Source organism: Triticum urartu, chromosome 7 (genome assembly GCF_003073215.2).
Source record: "Triticum urartu cultivar G1812 chromosome 7, Tu2.1, whole genome shotgun sequence".
NCBI classification, from domain to species: Eukaryota; Viridiplantae; Streptophyta; class Magnoliopsida; order Poales; family Poaceae; genus Triticum; species Triticum urartu.
In genome coordinates this window covers 670,662,366-670,687,596 of record NC_053028.1, presented here as the reverse complement: position 1 = coordinate 670,687,596, position 25,231 = coordinate 670,662,366, and positions in this window count along the sequence as shown.

The window sequence follows — 25,231 nt, the reverse complement described above, 5'->3', positions numbered from 1 at the left end:
AGCCAGCCATCAGGAGCTCCTGGTGCTCCTGGATCTGGATGTGCTATACATCACCTCCTCACCTCTTGGCTGCTTCGGTGCCTGTGGTGTTCGTTCTCATCGGTGGGACGGTGCAAGGCGCAACTTCGATGCAGTGGCGTGTATGTGCGGTGTAGGAAGCGGTTCCTCGCCGGCTGGACGGCGTCCAGGCACAACCCCACGTCCACTGAGTAATGCCTCGGCTACAACCTCCCTCAGTGAGCCCCATCTCCCTCCCGCTCTGCTTTGGCTACTATATGGGACATGGACAGGGCTATGATGATCAGTTATGGCTTATATAGGCATGCTCTCGAGCAATCGAGGCACTTATGGGTATTAATTTGGATCCCCCGTCATTTCTTTGAGCCATTTTTTGATCACATTTTTATTTTAGTGACTCTGTCCTTGGATGGTCATTTTTGATGATTGATAACCAAGGCAGTTTCACATGACCCACCGGTTGGAAGCCATTCTTGCTAGGGCGATGATGATTAACTGTGGTTGAAATAAATGTGCCTTTGAGCAATCGAGAAACCTGTGGGTATCAAGTTGGATCCTCCCTCTTGTCTCTAGAATCCTTTTTGATCTTGTGATACTTATTGTTCTGTCCTTGGATGGTCATTCTTATTGAGTGAAAACCAGGACAACTCCAATGTATAAACAGATTGATCTGGTGATAAGAGATGACGGGGGTAGGTTATGTGATCGACGAAAGGCAAATCTGAGCCCACTATGCATTGAACCCTAAACCCTTTTTATTTGTGTTTAAAGGTGTTGCTTATTTATTCTCCAGTGTTTATAGCCATCTTATGTAAAGATTTCTTCTCTTTGATACCTTTATTGCATATGAGTTGTTTTTTCATCTTTTATTGTTTGTTGTTGGTCCTTGATTTAATCTGGTTAAGAGTAAGTTGCACTTTGTTATTCTGGGATAAACGATGGTTTGGCAATGCTATTGGTTCTTCATGAGTTCAGAGGAGGATTTCTGATATTATTTTATTGTTAAATAGTCATGACAGTAAGATTCTTGTATCTGTTCGCCGTGAGGAGCAATGGGGCATTGCACACTTATGTGTACTGCTACCTGATTATGGTTGGTCTTTTGTATAAAGGCCTTGCTATAATTTTTATGGTCCTTCTTCCCTAAGGTGTATTATGAATGTTTTTCCGAGCTATGGAATGTATTCCTAATCCTGATCTATAGAACTGCCTTTCTGAACTTGATGTCTAAGTTCTACTGGATAATGCTTATTTGGTTAGACGCTCATAGGTTAAGTTATTTGATGCATTGCTTTCACTATCAAATTGTTCGCTACTTTGAGGATTTGGCTGCATACTGTATAGTTTTGTATTTGGTGGACTGGACCAAGAGCGCACAGAGGGAGATCTTCTCTGCCGCACCGACAACAGCAATAGGGAAAATCCAGTCCACGGTGCCACCAATGAGAAAGGTAAACACAAGCTTTTGGAATATGGATTTTCAGAACATAGTCAAATTTTCGTCCATCCCGGTAACTTGCTCTAGCGTTCTTCCTTTGTGCTGTGGATTATCAGAACATAGTCAAATTCTGTGACACACACACCAAGACATACCATTGGACTGTACACGAATAATGGGATTGTTAGGGAACGTTGCAGAAAACAAAAATTTTCCTACGGTTTCACCAAGATTCATCTATGAGTTCATCTAGCAGCGAGTGATTGGATGCATCTACATACCTTTGTAGATCGCGAGCGGAAGCGTTCAAAGAATGGGGTTGATGTAGTCGAACACGACGTGATCCAAATCACCGATGACCAAGCGCCGAATGGACGGCACCTCCGCGTTCAACACACGTACGGAGCGGATGACGTCTCCTCCTTTCTTGATCCAGCAAGGGGGAAGGAGAGGTTGATGAAGATCCAGCAGCACGACGGCGTGGTGGTGGATGCATGGCGTCACAGTAGCAGGGCTTCGCCTATACTACGAGAGAGAGACGTAACGGGGAGAGAGGGAGGCGCCAGGGGCTGGTGTATCAAGTCCCTCCTCTCCCCCACTATATATAGGAGGGCCAAGGGGGGGTGGTGCGCCAGCCTAGGAGATCCAATCTCCTAGGTGCGGCAGCCAAGGGGAGGTTTCCCTCCCCCCCAAGGCACCTAGAGGTGCCTTCCATCATTGGGACTCTTCCCTTAAGTGGAACCCTAGGTGCATGGGCTTTTGGGGCTGGTGGCCCCTCGGGACAGGTGGACCCACCCGGTGGGCCCCCGGGACCCCTCCGGTGGTCCCGGTATAATACCGATAACCCCGAAACTTGTCCCGATGGCCGAAACAACACTTCCTATATATAATTCTTTACCTCTGGACCATTCCGGAACTCCTCGTGACGTTCGGGATCTCATCCGGGACTCCGAACAACATTCGGGTTACTGCATATACATATCTTCACAACCCTAGCGTCACCGAACCTTAAGTGTGTAGACCCTACGGGTTCGGGAGACATGCTGACATGACCGGGACGACTCTCCGGTCAATAACCAACAGCGGGATCTGGATACCCATGTTGGCTCCCACATGCTCCACGATGATCTCATCGGATGAACCACGATGTCGAGGATTAAACAACCCCGTATACAATTCCCTTTGTCAATCGGTATGTTACTTGCCCGAGACTCGATCGTCGGTATCCCAATACCTTGTTCAGTCTCGTTACCGGCAAGTCACTTTACTCGTACCGTAATGCATGATCCCGTGACCAGACACTTGGTCACTTTGAGCTCATTATGATGATGCATTACCGAGTGGGCCCAGTGATACCTCTCCGTCATACGGAGTGACAAATCCCAGTCTCGATCCGTGTCAACCCAACAGATACTTTCGGAGATACCTGTAGTGCACCTTTATAGTCAACCAGTTACGTTGTGACGTTTGATACACCCAAAGCACTCCTACGGTATCCGGGAGTTACACGATCTCATGGTCAAAGGAAAAGATACTTGACATTGGAAAAGCTCTAGCAAACGAACTACACGATCTTGTGCTATGCTTAATATTGGGTCTTGTCCATCACATCATTCTCCTAATGATGTGATCCCGTTATCAATGACATCCAATGTCCATAGCCAGGAAACCATGACTATCTGTTGATCAACGAGCTAGTCAACTAGAGGCTTACTAGGGACATATTATGGTCTATGTATTCACACGTGTATTACGATTTCCGGATAATACCGTTATAGCATGAATAAAGACAATTATCATGAACAAAGAAATATAATAATAATACTTTTATTATTGCCTCTAGGGCATATTTCCAACAGTCTCCCACTTGCACTAGAGTCAATAATTTAGTTACATTGTGATGAATCGAACGCCCATGGAATTCTGGTGTTGATCATGTTTTGCCCTAGGGAGAGGTTTAGTCAACGGATCTGCTATATTCAGGTCCGTATGTACTTTACAAATATCTATGTCTCCATCTTGAACATTTTCACGAATGGAGTTGAAGCGACGCTTGATGTGCCTTGTCTTCTTGTGAAACCTGGGCTCCTTGGCAAGTGCAATAGCTCCAGTGTTATCACAGAATAGTTTGATTGGCCCCGACGCATTGGGTATGACTCCTAGGTCGGTGATGAACTCCTTCACCCATATTGCTTCATGTGCTGCCTCCGAGGCTGCCATGTACTCCGCTTCACATGTAGATCCCGCCACGACGCTCTGCTTGCAGCTGCACCAGCTCACTGCTCCACCATTCAATATATACACGTATCCGGTTTGTGACTTAGAGTCATCCAGATATGTGTCGAAGCTAGCGTCGACGTAACCCTTTACGACGAGCTCTTCGTCACCTCCATAAACGAGAAACATTTCCTTAGTCCTTTTCAGGTACTTCAGGATATTCTTGATCGCTGTCCAGTGTTCCTTGCCGGGATTACTTTGGTACCTTCCTACCAAACTTACGGCAAGGTTTACATCAGGTCTGGTACACAGCATGGCATACATAATAGAACCTATGGCTGAGGCATAGGGGATGACACTCATTTCTTCTATCTCTTCTGCCGTGGTCGGGCATTGAGCTGAGCTCAATCTCACACCTTGCAAAACAGGCAAGAACCCTTTCTTGGACTGATCCATTTTGAACTTCCTCAAAATCTTATCAAGGTATGTGCTTTGTGAAAGACCTATGAGGCGTCTTGATCTATCCCTATAGATCTTGATGCCTAATATATAAGCAGCTTCTCCAAGGTCCTTCATTGAAAAACTCTTATTCAAGTAGGCCTTGATGCTGTCCAAGAGTTCTATATCATTTCCCATCAAAGGTATGTCATCTACATATAATATGAGAAATGCTACAGAGCTCCCACTCACTTTCTTGTAAACGCAGGCTTCTCCATAAGTCTGCGTAAACCCAAACGCTTTGATCATCTCATCAAAGCGAATGTTCCAACTCCGAGATGCTTGCACCAGCCCATAAATCGAGCGTTGGAGCTTGCACACCTTGTTAGCATTCTTAGGATCGACAAAACCTTCCGGCTGCATCATATACAATTCTTCCTTAAGGAAACCATTAAGGAATGCCGTTTTGACGTCCATTTGTCATATCTCATAATCGTAGAATGCGGCAATTGCTAACATGATTCGGACGGACTTTAGCTTTGCTACCGGTGAGAAAGTCTCATCGTAGTCAACCCCTTGAACTTGTCGATAACCCTTAGCGACAAGCCGAGCTTTATAGATGGTCACATTACCATCCGCGTCTGTCTTCTTCTTAAAGATCCATTTATTTTCTATGACTCGCCGATCAACGGGCAAGTTAGTCAAAGTCCATACTTCGTTTTCATACATGGATCCTATCTCGGATTTCATGGCTTCTAGCCATTTGTCGGAATCCGGGCCCGCCATCGCTTCTTCATAGTTCGAAGGCTCACCATTGTCTAACAACATGATTTCCAAGACAGGGTTGCCGTACCACTCTGGTGCGGAACGTGTCCTTGTGGACCTTCGAATCTCAGTAGGAGCTTGATCAGAAGTATCTTGATCATCATCAATAACTTCCTCTCTAGTCGGTGCAGGCACCTCAGGAACATTTTCTTGAGTTGCGCCATTTGCCGGTTCAAGAGGTAATACCTCATCAAGTTCCACTTTCCTCCCACTTACTTTTCGAGAGAAACTCTTTCTCCAGAAAGATTCCGTTCTTGGCAACAAAGATCTTGCCTTCGGATCTTAGGTAGAAGGTATACCCAATAGTTTCTTTAGGGTATCCTATGAAGACGCATTTTTCCGACTTGGGTTCGAGCTTCTCAGGTTGAAGTTTCTTGACATAAGCATCGCATCCCCAAACTTTTAGAAACGACAGCTTAGGTTTCTTCCCAAACCATAATTCATACGGTGCCGTCTCAACGGATTTCGACGGAGCCCTATTTAAAGTGAATGCGGCAGTCTCTAAAGCATAGCCCCAAAAAGATAGCGGTAAATCGGTAAGAGACATCATAGATCACACCATATCTAATAGAGTGCGATTACGATGTTCGGACACGCCGTTACGCTGAGGTGTTCCAGGCGGCGTGAGTTGTGAAACTATTCCACATTTTCTTAAGTGTGTGCCAAATTCGTGACTCAAGTATTCTCCTCCACGATCTGATCGTAGAAACTTGATTTTCCTGTCACGTTGATTTTCAACCTCACTCTGAAATTCCTTGAACTTTTCAAAGGTTTCAGACTTGTGTTTCATTAAGTAGACATACCCATATCTACTCAAGTCATCAGTGAGGGTGAGAACATAACGATAGCCACTGCGAGCCTCAACACTCATTGGACCGCACACATCAGTATGTATGATTTCCAATAAGTTGGTTGCTCGCTCCATTGTTCCTGAGAACGGAGTCTTGTTCATTTTACCCATGAGGCATGGTTCGCACGTGTCAAATGATTCATAATCAAGAGACTCTAAAAGTCCATCTGCATGGAGCTTCTTCATGCGTTTGACACCTATGTGACCAAGGCGGCAGTGCCACAAGTATGTGGGACTATCATTATCAACCTTACATCTTTTGGTACTCACACTATGAATATGTGTAGTAATACGCTCGAGATTCATTAAGAATAAACCATTGACTATCGGAGCATGACCATAAAACATATCTCTCATATAAATAGAACAACCATTATTCTCGGATTTAAATGAGTAGTCATCTCGTATTAAACGAGATCCTGATACAATGTTCATGCTCAAACATGGCACTAAATAACAATTATTGAGGTTTATAACTAATCCCGTAGGTAAATGTAGAGGCAGCGTGCCGACGGTGATCACATCGACCTTGGAACCATTCCCGACGCGCATCGTCACCTCGTCCTTCGCCAGTTTCCGTTTATTCCGCAGCTCCTGCTATGAGTTACAAATATGAGCAACGGCACCGGTATCAAATACCCAGGAGTTACTACGAGTACTGTTAGGTACACATCAATTACATGTATATCAAATATACCTTTGGTGTTGCCGGCCTTCTTGTCCGCTAAGTATTTGGGGCAGTTCCGCTTCCAGTGACCCTTCCCTTTGCAATAAAAGCACTCTGTCTCAGGCTTGGGTCCATTCTTTGACTTCTTCCCGACAGCTTGCTTGCCGGGCGCAGCAACTTCCTTGCCGTCCTTCTTGAAGTTCTTTTTACCCTTCTTGAACTTAGTGGTTTTATTGACCATCAACACTTGATGTTCCTTCTTGACTTCTACCTCTGCTGATTTCAGCATTGCAAATACTTCAGGAATGGTCTTTTCCAACCCCTGCATATTGAAGTTCATCACAAAGCTCTTGTAGCTTGGTGGAAGCGACTGGAGGATTCTGTCAATGACCGCATCATCTGGGAGATTAACTCCCAGCTGAGTCAAGCGGTTATGTAACCCAGACATAGTGAGTATGTGCTCACTGACAGAACTATTTTCCTCCATCTTACAGCTGAAGAACTTATCGGAGACTTCATATCTCTCGATCCGGGCATGAGCTTGAAAAACCATTTTCAGCTCTTCGAACATCTCATATGCTCCATGTCTCTCAACACGCTTTTGGAGCCCCGGCTCTAAGCTGTAAAGCATGCCGCACTGAACGAGGGAGTAGTCATCAGTACGTGCCTGCCAAGCGTTCATAGCGTCTTGGTTCTGTGGGAAGGGTGGATCACCTAACGGTGCTTGTAGGACATAATCTTTCTTGGCAGCTATGAGGATGATCCTCAGGTTCCGGACCCAGTCCGTATAGTTGCTGCCATCGTCTTTCAGCTTGGTTTTCTCTAGGAACGCGTTGAAATTGAATACAACGTTGGCCATTTGATGTACAAGACATATTGCAAAGATTTTAGACTAAGTTCATGATAATTAAGTTCATCTAATCAAATTATTTATGAACTCCCACTTAGATTAGACATCCCTCTAGTCATCTAAGTATTACATGATCCGAGTTAACTAGACCGTGTCCGATCATCACGTGAGACGGACTAGTCAACGTCGGTGAACATCTTCATGTTGATCGTATCTTCTATACGACTCATGCTCGACCTTTCGGTCTTCTATGTTCCGAGGCCATGTCTGTACATGCTAGGCTCGTCAAGTTAACCCTAAGTGTTTTGCATGTGTAAAACTGTCTTACACCCGTTGTATGTGAACGTAAGGATCTATCACACCCGATCATCACGGCGTGCTTCGAAACGACGAACTTTAGCAACGGTGCACAGTTAGGGGAGAACACTTCTTGAAATTGTTTTGAGGGATCATCTTATTTACTACCGTCGTTCTAAGTAAACAAGATGCAAAACATGATAAACATCGCATGCAATCAAATAATAAACGTGACATGATATGGCCAATATCACATAGCTCCTTTGATCTCTATCTTGGGGCTCCATGATCATCTTGTCACCGGCTTGACACCATGATCTCCATCATCATGATCTCCATCATCGTGTCTCCATGAAGTTGCTCGCCAACTATTACTTCCACTACTATGGCTAACGGTTTAGCAATAAGGTAAAGTAATTTACATGGCGTTTCTCAATGACACGCAGGTCATACAAAAAATAAAGACAACTCCTATGGCTCCTGCCGGTTGTCATACTCATCGACATGCAAGTCGTGATTCCTATTACAATAGCATGAACAACTCATACATCATATATATAGATCATTCATCATTCATCACAACTTTGGCCATATCATATCACAAAGCACTTGCTGCAAAAACAAGTTAGACGTCCTCTAATTGTTGTTGCAAGTTTTACGTGGCTGAATTAGGGTTCTAGCAAGAATGTTTTCTGACCTACGTAAAAGCCACAACGAGATTTGTCAACTTCTATTTACCCTTCATAAGGACCCTTTTCATCGAATCCGCTCCAACTAAAGTAGGAGAGACAGACACCCGCCAGCCACCTTATGCATCTAGTGCATGTTAGTCGGTGGAACCGGTCTCACGTAAGCATACGTGTAAGGTTGGTCCGGGCCGCTTCATCCCACAATACCGTTGAAGCAAGATAAGACTAGTAGCGGCAAGTAAGTTGACAACATCTACGCCCACAACAAATTGTGTTCTACTCGCGCAAGAAGAACTACGCATAGACCTAGCTCATGATGCCACTGTTGGGGAACGTTGCAGAAAACAAAAACTTTCCTACGGTTTCACCCAGATCCATCTATGAGTTCATCTAGCAGCGAGTGATTGGATGCATCTACATACCTTTGTAGATCGCGAGCGGAAGCGTTCAAAGAACGGGGTTGATGTAGTCGAACACGACGTGATCCAAATCACCGATGACCAAGCGCCGAACGGACGGCACCTCCGCATTCAACACACGTACGGAGCGGATGACGTCTCCTTCTTTCTTGATCCAGCAAGGGGGAAGGAGAGGTTGATGAAGATCCAGCAGCACGACGGCGTGGTGGTGGATGCAGGGCGTCACAGTAGCAGGGCTTCGCCTATACTACGAGAGAGAGACGTAACGGGGAGAGAGGGAGGCGCCAGGGGCTGGTGTATCAAGTCCCTCCTCTCCCCCACTATATATAGGAGGGCCAAGGGGGGGGGTGCGCCATCCTAGGAGATCCAATCTCCTAGGTGCGGCAGCCAAGGGGAGGTTTCCCTCCCCCCCAAGGCACCTAGAGGTGCCTTCCATCATTGGGACTCTTCCCTTAAGTGGAACCCTAGGCGCATGGGCTTTTGGGGCTGGTGCCCTTGGCCCATCTAGGACAAGGCGCACCCCCTACATCCCATGTGACCCCCCGGGACAGGTGGCCCCACCCGGTGGGCCCCCGGGACCCCTCCGGTGGTCCCGGTATAATACCGATAACCCCGAAACTTGTCCCGATGGCCGAAACAGCACTTCCTATATATAATTCTTTACCTCCGGACCATTTCGGAACTCCTCGTGACGTCCGGGATCTCATCCGGGACTCCGAACAACATTCGGGTTACTTCATATACATATCTTCACAACCCTAGCGTCACCGAACCTTAAGTGTGTAGACCCTACGGGTTCGGGAGACATGCTGACATGACCGGGACGACTCTCCGGTCAATAACCAACAGCGGGATCTGGATACCCATGTTGGCTCCCACATGCTCCACGATGATCTCATCGGATGAACCACGATGTCGAGGATTAAACAACCCCGTATACAATTCCCTTTGTCAATCGGTATGTTACTTACCCGAGACTCGATCGTCGGTATCCCAATACCTTGTTTAGTCTCGTTACCGGCAAGTCACTTTACTCGTACCGTAATGCATGATCCCGTGACCAGACACTTGGTCACTTTGAGCTCATTATGATGATGCATTACCGAGTGGGCCCAGTGATACCTCTCCGTCATACGGAGTGACAAATCCCAGTCTCGATCCGTGTCAACCCAACAGATACTTTCGGAGATACCTGTAGTGCACCTTTATAGTCAACCAGTTACGTTGTGACGTTTGATACACCCAAAGCACTCCTACGGTATCCGGGAGTTACACGATCTTATGGTCAAAGGAAAAGATACTTGACATTGGAAAAGCTCTAGCAAACGAACTACACGATCTTGTGCTATGCTTAGGATTGGGTCTTGTCCATCACATCATTCTCCTAATGATGTGATCCCGTTATCAATGACATCCAATGTCCATAGCCAGGAAACCATGACTATCTGTTGATCAACGAGCTAGTCAACTAGAGGCTTACTAGGGACATATTATGGTCTATGTATTCACACGTGTATTACGATTTCCGGATAATACAGTTATAGCATGAATAAAGACAATTATCATGAACAAAGAAATATAATAATAATACTTTTATTATTGCCTCTAGGGCATATTTCCAACAGGGATGCCGTCCTTTGTTGCTCGACCTAGCCTTGCTGCGTGAGCAAGTTGCCCCTGGTAAGCTTGTTTCTCTTCCTCGTTAGATTTGTTTGCGTATGCTGCCCTGCGAGACAAATTTATCCGTGATGCATGTCAGATCTATCCTTTCTTCGTCGTATACTTACTGTACTAGATTAAATAAATGTGGGGTTCAAGCACACAACTAGACTGTACTGTAGCTTTGAACAAAGTGATGGATGCGTATTTTTGTGTAGCTCTGGACAGAGCCCAGACATTTTGGTTGCATTCCATGCGATTAAATAAATGTGGGGTTCAAGCACACAACTAGATTGTACTGTAGCTTTGAACAAAGTGATGGATGCGTATTTTTGTGTAGCTCTGGACAGAGCCCAGACATTTTGGTTGCATTCCATGCTTTATATTTATCAATTTCAGTCATCATGTGTGGTTGCTAGGTTTGGTTCCCTGATGCGCACCGGTGGTGCGCGATAGAGTGTGCACAGGGGATTCTTCTTCCACTCTGATGCCTCCTGCCCTGCCCCTCCGGTGGCATCAGTTCCTCTTTCAGTTCTGCATCTCTGCTGGTAAGCCCCTGGTTCCCTCTCTGCTGTCTATGTTGACCGGAAAACATCAAATGTGGACAAGTGGCACTAGAGTCTGTTCTGTCTAGATTCTTATGTTTTTTGGGAACGGACTAAACTAAGCTGCAGTTTTACATGTAAATATTTGAAGAAAAACATATTATGTCTCTTATGTGATCTCAGAGCACTTTTACCTTCATTTTGAAAATGCATTTGTCTTTATATGTGTTGTATAAAAGGAATACATGAAGGCACAAGCAATCAAAAAATACATTACCGATATCACATAAGAGACATGATTTGATTTTTTGAAATATAAATAGAAGATAAAGTCCATATCACTTTTTCAGCCCCATTCAAAGCCTGAGCGATCTATAATTTTACAGTATACACACCCCCAAAATATAGAAAAAAATGTATGAAAATGTCTCTTAAATTGCAAGCCTAATGCTAGGAAAAATGGACTTATATCATTTTTTTCAACTTCTCCAGGTTGGTCGGCCGGTGCGGCACAAATCTGGTTCGACGAGGTCGTTGACGACCTGCTGCGGGAGTGGGACAATGGGATCAGCTCCGGGAGGTCCGGGGCACGCTGCTGCCGCTCGTGTAGCAGAATTCTAACTGCTCCGAGGTGATGATTTCCCTGGTTATTACTCACTCGGTGATGTTCTGAACCACAATGGTGTTGTTGCCTCGACAATGAGTTCCTCAACTTACGTGACTGATGAGCTGGGGCGTGAAGATCATGGCTCTTATGATTTGTATACAGACCTTACTACTGTATTGTACTGGGGTAGAATGCCTCTATGAAGGTGTTTTGACCCTCTATGAATGCTTATTTTTATGTTGTACATTATTTGTAGTCGGATTGTGCCTGTCCAAAATTGCTGGTATGTGGTTACTGTAAGATATAGTACGTGTTAATCGTTAGATTCAATATGATGCTAATTCCCCTGTGCGTGACACTTGATTATGTTGTGTATAATTGATCCCTGCACACATTTAGGATATATAAAATTAGATCGGTTGATACATGAAGAACTCTTCTCTATGATGAACTGTCATGCAGGCATCACTCTCGGTAATTTCTGAAACAAATTGAGATACACTAATTCAGTACCATTTGGCTAAAACGATAGAGAAATTCTTAACGATTGAGACACACTTATGTATTCTATATAAATGACTGCTCTAATCTTAATCTATTGAACAACGCTGCTTTTGGTTTATTCCTTTCTGTCGAGCCTGCTTACTTTATTTGAACAATTCACGAGTTCAAATATTTAATGAATTACTTTCCGTGCCAAACAATGCACATTATATTGTTCGGATTTTGCGGCTCAAATGATTATTCATATTTGGTTGCCTGTCGTTTGATGGGCAACGCGTGGCAAGCCGCGTCACCAAAGCATCGATTCCTACTAACTTAGCATTACGGACTTGATCAAAACGTTGGGACCGGCACCCTTGCGCCAATGCGCGATCCCGATCTAGTCTGTAGATGGTTGTAGCCCTGTTTGTTTTGTTCTAAAAAAATGAATGAAAACACATACCCATAAAATAGAAAAGACCCATAAAATAGAAAAGAAAAGAGACACAAGTAGGCTGGACATACAGTGTAGCCCACTAGTAGCCCATATAGACGGCCCAGACAACGCATGTATGCAGAGAAAACTACCCTACCGAGCAAACTAGACAATGCATACACGTACAGAGAAAAACTGCCCATGATGATGTCAGCCTGACGTCAACTGACTGAGACAAAATTATATCTCATTCAGCTAAGGTCTAGGCACTCCCTATTTTGTATGTAGTACTAGGGATGTAGAATAAATTATTCTACACTCACACTTATATAAGCGTTTGTGTGAGGCGCAAGCCACAACTTTGTAGTACATGTTTTGCTGCGTGTGATCTTGCCAAACACTGCAAAAGTTTTGGCCAGAGAGCCTTTTCCTCGAAGTTAAAATTAGCGACATTTCGCAGATATGGCACACACTGCTACTAAGTCGGACTACTGCGACGTTTTGTCCAGCCGAACACGACTACTACTCTGAGGCCTGGAATCTTCGCGGCGCTCAGTCTCGTCTCTTTGCGGTGCTTTTTCACGGTTGAGAGCATCATCGTCTCCATATCCACTGGGACTTGCATGGAGTGGTGTGATTGAACCAAAACACCTTTGTATCTTGCTTGGGTGTGTGGGGCGTCGTGTTGTATCGTTCCTTCATATGTAAAGCGGGACGAAAGTCTTTTCCGATAGTTGATGGTCTTGCAATACTCCCATCTACACCGTTTGGTGGTCACTAGTCACTACCCTCCTCCATACTCACCCTATAAATATTGTCAATGAAATAACCATGACACAAACAATCGTCCTGGCAAAAAACAATCACACACGGAAAACTGAACGTGCCATAAGTTTGGTGTGGGATGTTGCATTCGCGGTAATATAAGCACATTGGCCGGTGGTCGATCGATGTGCTTCCGGTTGGAGCTGGTCGTCCGGGTGCGGAGCACCTTCGCACCGACTTCTCCCGTCCCGACGCATGCACGCACGGACGGTGGGGGCGAGCCAGGCAGCTGCCATATGATGAGCTCGACACGGGCCTGGTTAGCCGTGTAATCTATCGCGCCAGTTTGTCGCCCGGTGACTTCGGTCGAAAGCTTGCCGGCGAATGTACGCCGGCCACCGGCCGCCGGGTGCCGACGTACGTGGAATGAGAAGAACGTGTACACGTACATGCTGGTTCTCTTTTCGACAGTTTTCAACCCCTCGCTCCTTTTGAGGAGCGTGTGGCTACGTTACTACGGGGTTGTTTGGTTTGTGACTATGATTGTCACATGTTGCCACACCTAAAGTTAGATAACTTTGTCCAACTTAGAAAGATGTTTGGTTCAAGCACACCTTAGGCAATATACTTTTTTCCATACTAGGGCCCCACATGATATACACTTAAAAAATATGGCGAGATTTTCTTAGACTTATCAACTTATGGCTTTTATTTTGAAAAACTAACCTTAGACAGGTGTAACATAAAAATATGTGGTAAAATATGGCACTCCTAGGCCTAGAACCAAACAGCCCCTGCGTACCGTGCCAAGATGCCGACGGATCATCAAAGTAAAGAATGTAGAATCTGTTGGGAACACACGCCTTCTCCATGTGTGACTTGTTTAATTTCGGCGACGATGACCGCTGTCTGGTTCGCGCTGGACACGCGGGAAGGAACTATGTCCATCGCAAGTAAATGGGCGGCACATTGTCTAAAAGAGAGAGAGAGAGAGAAAAAGAGAGTAAATGGGCGGCACGGGTGCGAGTTGCGAACCAGAACCATCAGCACCAGTGCGGGTCCAAAAGCCACGTCATTACAAAGTGGATAGCTAGCTTGGCTTAATTAGCTAGGCAACTCGATCGATGGGGGGTCGATCTGTATATTTTTCCACTGTGTGGTTGAGAACCACGTAGACTTGGAACCACCAATATGGAAGGCCCGCTACTATTCAATTGATGCGTTTAAACATTTCGAAAAGCCAGCGAGTCCATGCATAAAGAAATTAAGTCAACGAGTTAATACCACACCGACCGACTGACTGATTCAAACGCTAAAATTGTTGTTCTCATCTACACATTGTCACCCATCGTCTCAACTTTCTTTTTGCAGCAGAATGAGCTGCCTCCTGCAAAGTACCTTTTCATTTCCGACGAAGGAACTGCAGACAGGTCTTTCGAAAGAATTGCACGCATGCAAAAGTGTCTGATTTGCATAGGGACAGTCCTCTTGAAACAGGTTTTTGCCTCATTTTATAAATAAAGCAATCACCGAATCAAATACATGATCGAAAGATACAAGATGATAAGGTAGCCCTCATACAATGCCGATCCCAAGATAGCCGGATCACGCAAACCAGGGCTACGCTACCTAAAGAAAGTATAGGAAAAACCGAGTACAACACCACACAAAGACCTAAATACCTAAGTTCCACGACAACGCCCTGAAGAAGGAAAACAGCGCAAAATGTCGCCGTTGCATAGGGACAGTCAGGGTCTTAGTAAATTCCTAAATGGAGCCAAGTGTGTTCACAGAGGACTGCACACATGAACCATCAAAGGCCACTCGGAGCACAATTTCGGGTCAAAATTATGATTCAACACGCATATGAGAAGAGCACGTGGCAATTTTTTGTGTTTTGACCCTTTTTGAAACCCATTCGGGATTTGACCCTAGTTTGATTTTTTTTCGAGATCTGACCCTTTTGCTACCGCCAGAGTTCATGGCGGTAGGATCTAACAGCCTACCGCCATGGGCTTTGGCGGTAGGAAACATCGCTACCGCCAATCGGGCTGACGGTAGTCTGCACAACCCTACCGGCACGAGCACACACTGTGTTCAATACTTATGAGGTTTTTGGCGGTAGGACATGCAACCCTACCGCCATGGTGGCGGTAGCAAAAGGGTCAGATCTCGAAAAAAATTCAAACTAAAGTCAAATGGTTTCAGAAAAGGGTCAAAATACGAAATTTAGGCACCATGAATATGCAGAGACGGCTATATCGATTCTACGCTCTACTACACTCCACTTGGGAGTCAAAGAGATGATGACATGCAGCTTGCTAGAACTGTGTAGCTGCCAAAGCAAGCGCAATTGGCGGACTGTGAAGGGAGAAGCCGGCAAGGAAACCCGCGGAATGTGATGGGTTCGTAGCAGTGGTGAAAATGACGCCGGTCTTGGATCGAGTCCGACGCCGATGGTGGGCGAACACCATTGGCACTATGCTAGGTCTTGCATCGACGTCTTACGGACAGCGACGTATTATTACAGGCGGCCCGTGATCATATGCATACGGGCAATATATAGGTGGATGGACATGCTATCATATACAGTCGCGTAATAACCGTCGTGATCGTCGTGACCTCCATGATAGATACTTGGAGGGAGATAGATTGCGTGCTCAAACGGGGAGGAGGACCAAGATCACCAAGAGTGATAGTCTTGTTTATTTGCAATTCAAACACACATGATCCGAAGAACTAAAGTAAGAGCGTCTACAGTTGGACGCCTTAAACTCGTCTCGAATGCCCAAGCGAGCCGCCCGGTCACTGACTGGGCATAAAATTTTATCCTAGACGAGCGCCTCAAACGGGCCCTAAACACCCGGGCTGACCGACACTCCTCATATCCAGTCAAAATATGAGGTGCCTAAACGCGCCCGGGCGTGTCTGCCACGTCGGACTGATGCTGGGTCCCACATGAAAACAATCCGAAACCCGGCGGTCTAAAACTCGTCTCATTTCGCGTCGGACCGTTGTTGCCGCATGGCACCGCTCCGGCGAGCCACGTACTGCCTAGCCCGGCAATTTGATCGGACGGCGGAACCGAAACTTCCTCTTCCCATCCGTCGCCACCGCTTCTTTCCATTCCTCGTCTGCCACCACTATTGGCCATGCCCCCGCCCTGCCAAGTTAGGAGCTATCCATTTCTAACACCAGAGCGCCGGCGTAGCTCCTTGAGCAGATTCAGGCAAGGAGCGAAGGCCGGATCCCCACGGGGCTACCTCTGGATGTAGTGGATCCCGGAGGAGGAGTTGGAGGAGGAAGAGGGGGTTGAGGAGGAGTAGGAGGATGTGGTGGACGCCGATATGTAGGCAAGGCAGCAGACTATCCTCGATTCCCTTCGCTCGGAGTCAGATTCAGAGGCCACACGCCGTCGTCAGCATGAGATGGAGGTGGAGCATGCTGCAGAGGAAGAGGAGATGCCCGCCTACATGGATGAGGTCGAGGAGGAGGAGGAGCCGGAGCCCTGTTACGCGCCCGTTCACCTGGCGCCTGGCACCGACGTCGTTGATATCTCTGACGACGAAGATTAGTTAGGGTAGTACATATGATTTTTTTTTGCATGCTTTGTTTGAATCTAAGGTTGAAATATAAAAGATTTGGATATAGAGTAGCAAATTTAAGACGTGATCGATTACTGTCCACAAACGCATTGTTTTAGGGATCGGATCTATCAAGTACGGCTATATATGTTCTAAGAGCGCATGAATGCAGCAGCCCCTGAGGTAGCTTTGCCACGCAAGTTACGTTCGATGGCCATCCTTCCTCATCAACCGACAAGGAAGGACACCCACCATGTGTACATTCACCGCACCTCGTTGCTCCGGCCGCACAAATTGTTGATGAGCACAAGTACAAAGCACAGCGGTACGTACACCGCGAACAGCACTCTTCCATCCTCATCCCCATCACGGCCGTACCGCCGGTCGCTGTGGGCAGTGGCTGGCTGGTCCCGGCGGGCCGTGCATGCGCCATCCATCCGTCGCGTGCACACCTCTCCGCACGTCGGCCGTCGACGCGGTGGTCCGATCCCCACGCTGTTTTGTAGGGCACCCACGCGTTGCCCTCCGTCGGCATCGGCAGGCTATCTCTCACACCCCACGACGGCGACCCGTGCATGGTGCATCGCCTTCTTCCCAACGGCACCGGTAGGGATTGTACGTGAGCTCCAACATTTGCCCTTGCCCTGCCGTGTCCGCTGTCCTGTCACATCGCGTCCCGTCCCGACGGCGGAATATGCCACGGCCAGGGCCTCCAAGGCTGCAATCAACCGGTCAAGTCGTCTCGAATGGCATCCAATCGGTGCAACTTTGCGTAGTGCGGTGAGATTCACTCGAAGCGACGTGCCCCACGTAAAATCCGACCACGACTGATGTGGAATAAAGCCGTGGTTTCGCTTCGACACACCCCACCTGCCTGGCTTCGGCCGTCCGTCTCCAATTGCTCCGGGAGTCAACGGTGTCGTGACGCCAAAGGGTACACAAACTTCACTTTAGTCACGTTAAGGAGAAGTAAGTTGCGACCACCGTATTTAGTACGTACTGTGCAAACACCTCACGTTTGATTCAGACACAGCAGAGTAACTCACTCAGAAACATCCCATGACTCTGCACATGATGAAGGCACGCAGTTTTCTCTCTCGCGCGCGGACCCTTTGCAGCTGATCGACGCAAAGACGAAGCTCGCTGCCATACTAGTTAGCTAGGTGAATTGCTTGAGTGAATCGCGCCCTTGAGGCCGACGGGACGTGAGTGGACGCAGGGGTCTAGCAAAGATACGGATACCACCACCACCACCACCACCCAGCACCCTCTGAAATCTCCGCGCGATGGCACCATCGACTACCGCCTCCGCTCCCGCAATTCGACAGCTCAATCGCACCCGCATTATCTCCGTGGTGTGATCAAATCCGAGATAAGCAAAAGCAACGGAATATTACCATATACGACGGGCTGTGCGCGTTTTGGCACTTCCATCCACAGGTCATATCCGGTGCCCCAGAGGCTGGACCTCGTGTCGTGCCAGGGCAAGGAAAGGCTTTGCCTGTCCTTGTAGCTAGTGGATGGATGGACACGATGTGTGGATGATGAATACTTGATTTGATCGATATGGTCCTGCTGTCTGCTTGACACTTGTATGGCTAGTAATAAGTGACTCCTCATGGCCGTGATTGATTGCCATCTTGTCTCGACAAGAATCATCAGATACGATCAGCTTGCACATAGAAATGGTAAAGTCTTTAGTTAGGCGCGGCGTTTCTGCTTCTGGGCTCAGCTGCACCCGCGCTGACAAAAAAAATCACAACAAATACTAGAAAAATAATTAAAAAAAATCATTTTTTATGTAGTAGATAATTTGATGCGTGAGTTCCGCTTCAAATTTCAACTCATTTGGACATTTGAGTCTGGCCACCGAGTTGGATTTCCGCTTTAGTTAGGATTTCTTTGGTACAAAGAACTTTCAGAATAACTTTGTAGGATTTCAACCCGCAAAAAAGGAATTTCTTTGGTACAAAGAATTTCCAGAATAACTTTGAAGGATTTCGCTCCATAAAACTATTTTTTTCTTTCAAAGGTCCGTTTGGTTGAAAGGTATGAACCCTCTAAATTGCTTTTCTACGCTCTAATTTTGTACTCTATGATTTCTAGCAAGCGGTGAGACCTCTTGATGAAAATAAATCTTTCAAAGCATTTTAGTTTTTTTTTCGAAATTACTAACGCCCGCACGTGTGGCAGTTTTATAACTCGCCCACACGCATGGATCACCGTCCAGTCAAGTTTGCACGAATCTTGACACATTGAGGCAGATTTTGAGTGCCACATAGGACGGGGTTGGTGTGTGGGTGTTTGAGAGTTCGCCCACACGCCTCGCAGCACACGGTTTGCCAGCTGTGCTGTGTGGGCGAACTAGTTTCTGCACACACGACTACCACCTAGTCCACGCGTGTGTGGGCGAAGTTCGCCCACACAATACTCATACGTTGTTGGATGGTAATTGCAGTTGCGCGTACGTGCAACTAGGTAAACACACATGACAACTGTGATTCGTTGCTAGACGGCAACTGCAGTTGCGCGTATGTGACAACCAGGGTAAACACACATGACAACTGTGATTAACCATACATGGCAACTATGGTTGTACCGCACACGACAACTAAGTAAACACACATGGCAACTACTATTTAACCATATGTGGCAAGTAGTTAATCACACACAACAACTATGGTTTAATTACACGCGGCAACTACCGTAAATTAGACATGACAACTATAATTAACCAAAACAGATAGAGTTGCTATTCTTTTACAACTATATTTGCCATTCCGAATAACTACGTCTGCCATCCCGGATGGCAACTAAACCGTCATCCTGTGGGTTACCTAACGTAGTTACGGCGGGACGTGTGGACATTTTTGCTTCGTGCCACACGCGCGGGATGAAGATGATAGTATTTGTTAGATGTGTGGCACGAAGTAGCTGAGCCCACACGTGTGGGCAATTCTAATGTTTGCTCACACACAGCCCGTGTGGACTGCCTCCTGTCCACGCCACACACGGTGTGTGGTTGGATGTCTAGTATGCCACACGTATGGGCATTATCGACGTCCACTTTTTTGACCCAATTGAAAGCATTCTAGTAGATTGTACTTTCCAGTTGCGGCAAGTTTTTATGACAAATTAAGAACATTCAGTTCGTTTTCAGACGTGGGGTATTAAATTTAGTTCATGCAGCCGGATTCATGCCAAATTATCATGGGTAGCAGGCTAACTACGACATGATAATAGTATCAGTTCGCTGCGCATCATTGAGGGCCTAAAACTGTGGCAAACAACCGCGTTCAGCGAGTATGTAGCGAGTATTGTCAAAGATCAGAGCAACCATCCTCATAATTCAAAAATCCTTGCTCACATCTCGTGCTTGGATCGATTACACACCAGCAGTATTTATAAACTTATATGGCCCCTTTCTCGATCGCTTTAATTTCTCTGGCTCCTTTTGGTCCACATGATTGATATGCCATCAAGCTGGCGTACGTGGATGCATTTAAGCTGTTTCTGAACATTGTTGAGAATTAGGCACAATCTTATGAGATGCCCTAAGACAAGAACCATCTTACATCTTGAAGGGCTACATGAACATATCTTAGGCACAATCTTATGAGATGAGGCAAAGCTTTTGCCTCCGTTTTGAAAAAAAAAAAATCTTATGAGATGCCCTAATTCTGAATAGACTGCTACACTCAGGCTGCTCGCCAGTCACGAGGGCACAGAAGAACCTTGTCATGTCCTATTGGAGTTGATTCCAGTTATTGCAACTAAACTCAAGGCAATCAGAGCTGGTAACACACATACAGTTGGGACAGATCGCTGGGGTTAGCTACCATGCTAGCACGCCTCCTACTACTTGCCACCTTCATTTTTCATTTTTCGTAGGCAAAGAGACCTTGTCCAGTCGTGATGCTTCAACTGCTTTGCCACTAGCTAGCTAGGATATTATCTGTTCATTATTCCGTCCCGAAGTTCAGTAGCCACGCAATTAACAATCTTGCGAAGCATCTCATAAGATAATACTACTACTTGTAGGATTGCAATTAGATATGCTTAGATGGTGAGTAAATCGTGTGTGGTGCTACTCAAGAGCCTGTCATGATCTGACGACTACATTTGCATCCACGACTTGTACGTCTGCACTTGCGCGCCATATCGACGCATTGTTTTGTCAGCTCAGATGGACACGTCCCATAGGATTATGTTCTGCTTCCGGCCGATACTCGACGATCTCTCAAATCTATTCCCACGTCGTGTCTTGCATCGGCCATTGCCAACGAATGTTCTCAAAACGTGCATGCGTCTTGTATCCTCATCTATCTCTGGTGATGATCACGCTACTGTCATTAGATCCTGCCAGGGATAAAATAAACCTACTGTATAACTTGTTATTATGGGAATTTAGATCCTCGGCGACAACAGGATTTTGTAGAGATCTTTCCTCCGATCGACCCGACACCCACCGGTTCTGTTTCTTTTTTGAAACGAAAGGGGTTGCCCCCCAGCCTTAACTTTTATTAAAGCCAAGGCAGAACCGAAACAACCAAACTGTTAACAGCTCTCGGGGACAACCAAAGTAGCTGCCACAGACACATAGCACTGGAGGGTTCTAAGTTACCCTGTCAAGCAGATAACATAACATGGCAGATAGATACAACAATTGAAGATCGCAAAATGCCACAAAGCCCCCCTGTCAAGCATCATCAACGCCAGACAATCCTAAGCAATTCCCCTCTTCGACGATCCAGGGTTTTCCCAGTCACGACGTTGTAAAACGACGGCCAGTGAATTGTAATACGACTCACTATAGGGCGAATTCGAGCTCGGTACCCGGGGATCCTCTAGAGTCGACCTGCAGGCATGCAAGCTTCGTCATTTTCGCCCCTAAAAGACAAAGTCATTGTGCAAGCGCCATAAGCTCCACAAGGTAACAGTTGATGCAATATTCACAACTTCACAAGAAAAATTCTTCTTCTTCCATAAAGAAGCCACTGAGATAAAAGAAGTAGGTACGGAAATACCAAAAGCTTTAGCTATAGCTAGCCAAATTTCTCTAGCCACTATACACCCGAAGAACAAATGTTGAATAGATTCATGATCATTACGGAAAACACAAGAAATATCATCTACATGTCTCCATTTGGCTAAGTTATCTCTTGTAAGTCTTTTGTTATTGAAGATCAGCCATAGGAACAGAAGAATATTTGGGGGAACTTTAATTTTCCATATATGATCACGGATGTCAGAAGACACCCCCCACCGGTGCCGATCGAGGCGACACAAGATTTTTTTAGGGGCCATGAGTTGATTGAATGAGTGGAGCAAAGCCAGGCGATGTCATCCATCATCGTCTCAAGAGAGGATTCTTTATTCCAAGGAACACTATTGTCTCCTACAAAAAACACTATTGTGAAGCGCAAAAACTGAGAACAGGAATCGGGCTCGCGGTCGCAGTGTGTAGAGGGACACCGTAGACTTCATGTGGGCTTCCACACAACCTTTCCCTGTTCGGCCGCTCGTTTTCTTGCGTCGAATAGCAAATTGCAGCCCATACTCTCCCAGCCGGCCCAATAATGGGCGATATTTTCTTCCTTTGCTTTCCTTTTCCTTTTTCTTTTTTCTTCTTCTTTTTTCCCCAGTTTTTCCTTCTTCCATATTTTGCTTCATCTTCGAATCTATCTATTGGGCAAGCATGTGAATGTTTTAGACGAAGGTACATCTTGACACATATGAACAACTCTCATCTTTATACATACATAATATTCACTTTTCGGTTGGTCAAAAAATATTATAATATGAGATGAGGATTTCATTTCAAGTAGATACACATTTACATACAAGTATATAAACTCTTTTAATTGTCTACATTTAAATCTTCATCAAGTTAGGTTCCGTGAAACCAGAATTCGCATATTCTGTTATTTAGTCTTTTTGAAAAATAGAACTTGAAAATAAAATAAAACCAGCACTTGAAAAAACAAGCTCTGGATTATTCACTGTATTTTGAAATTTTGAATCATTTACTTTTAGTTGATGCGGCTCTCTCTTGGGATCATTATGAGCGTTGCATAGTATATACTAAAACTCATGCAGGTGGATTCGCGCCAAATTATTAGGACCAGCCGAGTGCCACGATACATTGACGTGAACTGAAAGATAGAATAAGGATTAGTTCCCCGGGTATGCATCATCGGAGCTAGTAGCCGAATCAATTAAAAGCTGCGGCAAACAGCCGCATTCCGCTCCGCGAGGGAATAGTAGCAGTAGTGGCCAACAGAATCAGTACCGGTCAGAGCAACCATGTGATAAACAATCCTTTGCTCATGTCTCATGCTTGGGTTACACACCAGTATTATAACCCATAGGCCCCTCTTGTCTTGATTTCTCTGGCTGCTTTGTGCAAAGATGTGTGTACGTACTACGTGTTCTGATCTTGCAAACATGATTGAGATGCCATCTCCTTGACGTGGGTGCATCCAAGTTGTTTTCTCACTCCTCTATTAATCCTAGCTACTACATGATGAATAAACTAACATGCTCGCCTCGCCACTCACAAGGGCACAGACCCTTGTCCTAGCTAGCTAGATTATATAAATCGCAATTATGGCCACCAAAATCAAGGCAATCAGAGCAAGTGACAAATACAGTTGGGACAGCTCGGTGGAGCTACCAGGCCTACTTGCGACGAGAGAACCAACTACTTTGCCAATAGCGCATGTTTCCATTATTCCTCCCATTGTCTAGTAGCCATAAAACTAACAATCTCCGAGAGATGATAATAGTACTAGTGGTACCATTACATATGCTTATTAATTGATTAATTTTCTAGTACGAGTAGTAGAGTTGAGTAAATCGTGGCATGGGAAATACACTTGTGTTCCTGGTTGTATATGCAATCTATATGGGGATTTATTTTTAATATTTTAATAAAAAGTCAAAATAGGTAAGAACAATTTTGACAAAATACTTGACTTACTTTTGCACTAGTATATAAATCTCGACGAAAAAAAAAGTTGACCTCACAGCAAAAAAGACAAAATTTATTTGCTATTATAGGTCACTATTCACACTATTTTAGCCAAAAATTTGTCTTTTTTGAAAAGAAGTCAACGGGATATTTTTTTGCTTGGATTTTTTTCTCATGAATACAATAGAAGGTCAAGTTTATTTCAAAAATATTTTCAGGAATTTTTGACTTTTTGTTGAATTACTAAATTTTTTTCCCATATAGGGTGCATATGTCCCCATGGACCAAAAGTTCCCCTCCATCGTGGCATGCCCTACTATACGTAAGAACCTGTCTATCCGTGATTTGTTTTGCCCGAACGGTTCTTGACTCCTATTTGACTATGCATCAGATGCATGTACTTACTACGTACTACATGGCGTCTGTAGTCCTGCACCTAGTCGTATTGTTTTATGAGTTCAGATATGCACGTTAAGATTATATTCCGCTGCCGGTCGATGCCTTCAATGATCGACCTCTCTCGCTCGCGCGCAGATGCCCTCAATGTTCATTTGTTTATCCCGGCCGGCGAGATCTAATGAAGCGTAGTCATCATCAGAGTTCAGAGAGGAGTATAGTTAAGTGGGCAAGTGGATGCCGGCCTCTCCTCGGGACAAGGAAAAGAAATGGCCTCGTTGCGATCTTGGAGCATGGGGAGGCAGGAGGCAAGCTGGATCCGCGATCTTGTTGGGTTGGTGCGTGCATGCATGCAAATTTCCAGAACATTCATTGGCAACAATGATCGATCAACGCAGGCGTCGACGTGTAGGTAATAATAGATAGATCCTGGATTGGCATATGGGGGTGTTCCGGCCGGTTCCAACGACGGTCGACAGCGGAATTTTGTGGAGATGGCGTGACCCAACACCCACCGGCCTCGACGAGGTAAATACACCACAGGTCACAGAACTTGCATATGATGATTAGTTTGGTGCATAAACTTGTAAAATACGTCTTTCTGGTCATCTAACTTGTCTTTCCGTTCATATACGGTGCTTTCTACCGTATCATGTGCGCGCTTGGCTTGCTAACTTGGCAGGGGTCCACTGTCAGTGGCTGACGCAGTGGGTAATCCGCATGCATTGTATTTTTTTCAAAAAGCACCCTTGCATTTTATTTATTTATGCAGAAAATCCTCAAATAAAATGAAAAGTGCTAGAGGAGCAGCAGGATTCAAACACACGACCTGCTATTATTCGCCTCGCTTAGATAGCCACTTGACCTCCTTACTGTTGACGTTATAGAGCACAATTAGCTTTATATAAGATAAACCATACGAGTTAAAGTAGAAACCAAACGAGCAAAGGGGAAGGCACCAGTTCTAACCTATGACCACGTAAGCTCGCCGCACGTGCGAGCGCCAACCATCTGGACATAATGACATTTAAATAGTTAAGCACAATTTATCTTATGTATTCTTTTTTCTATGTAA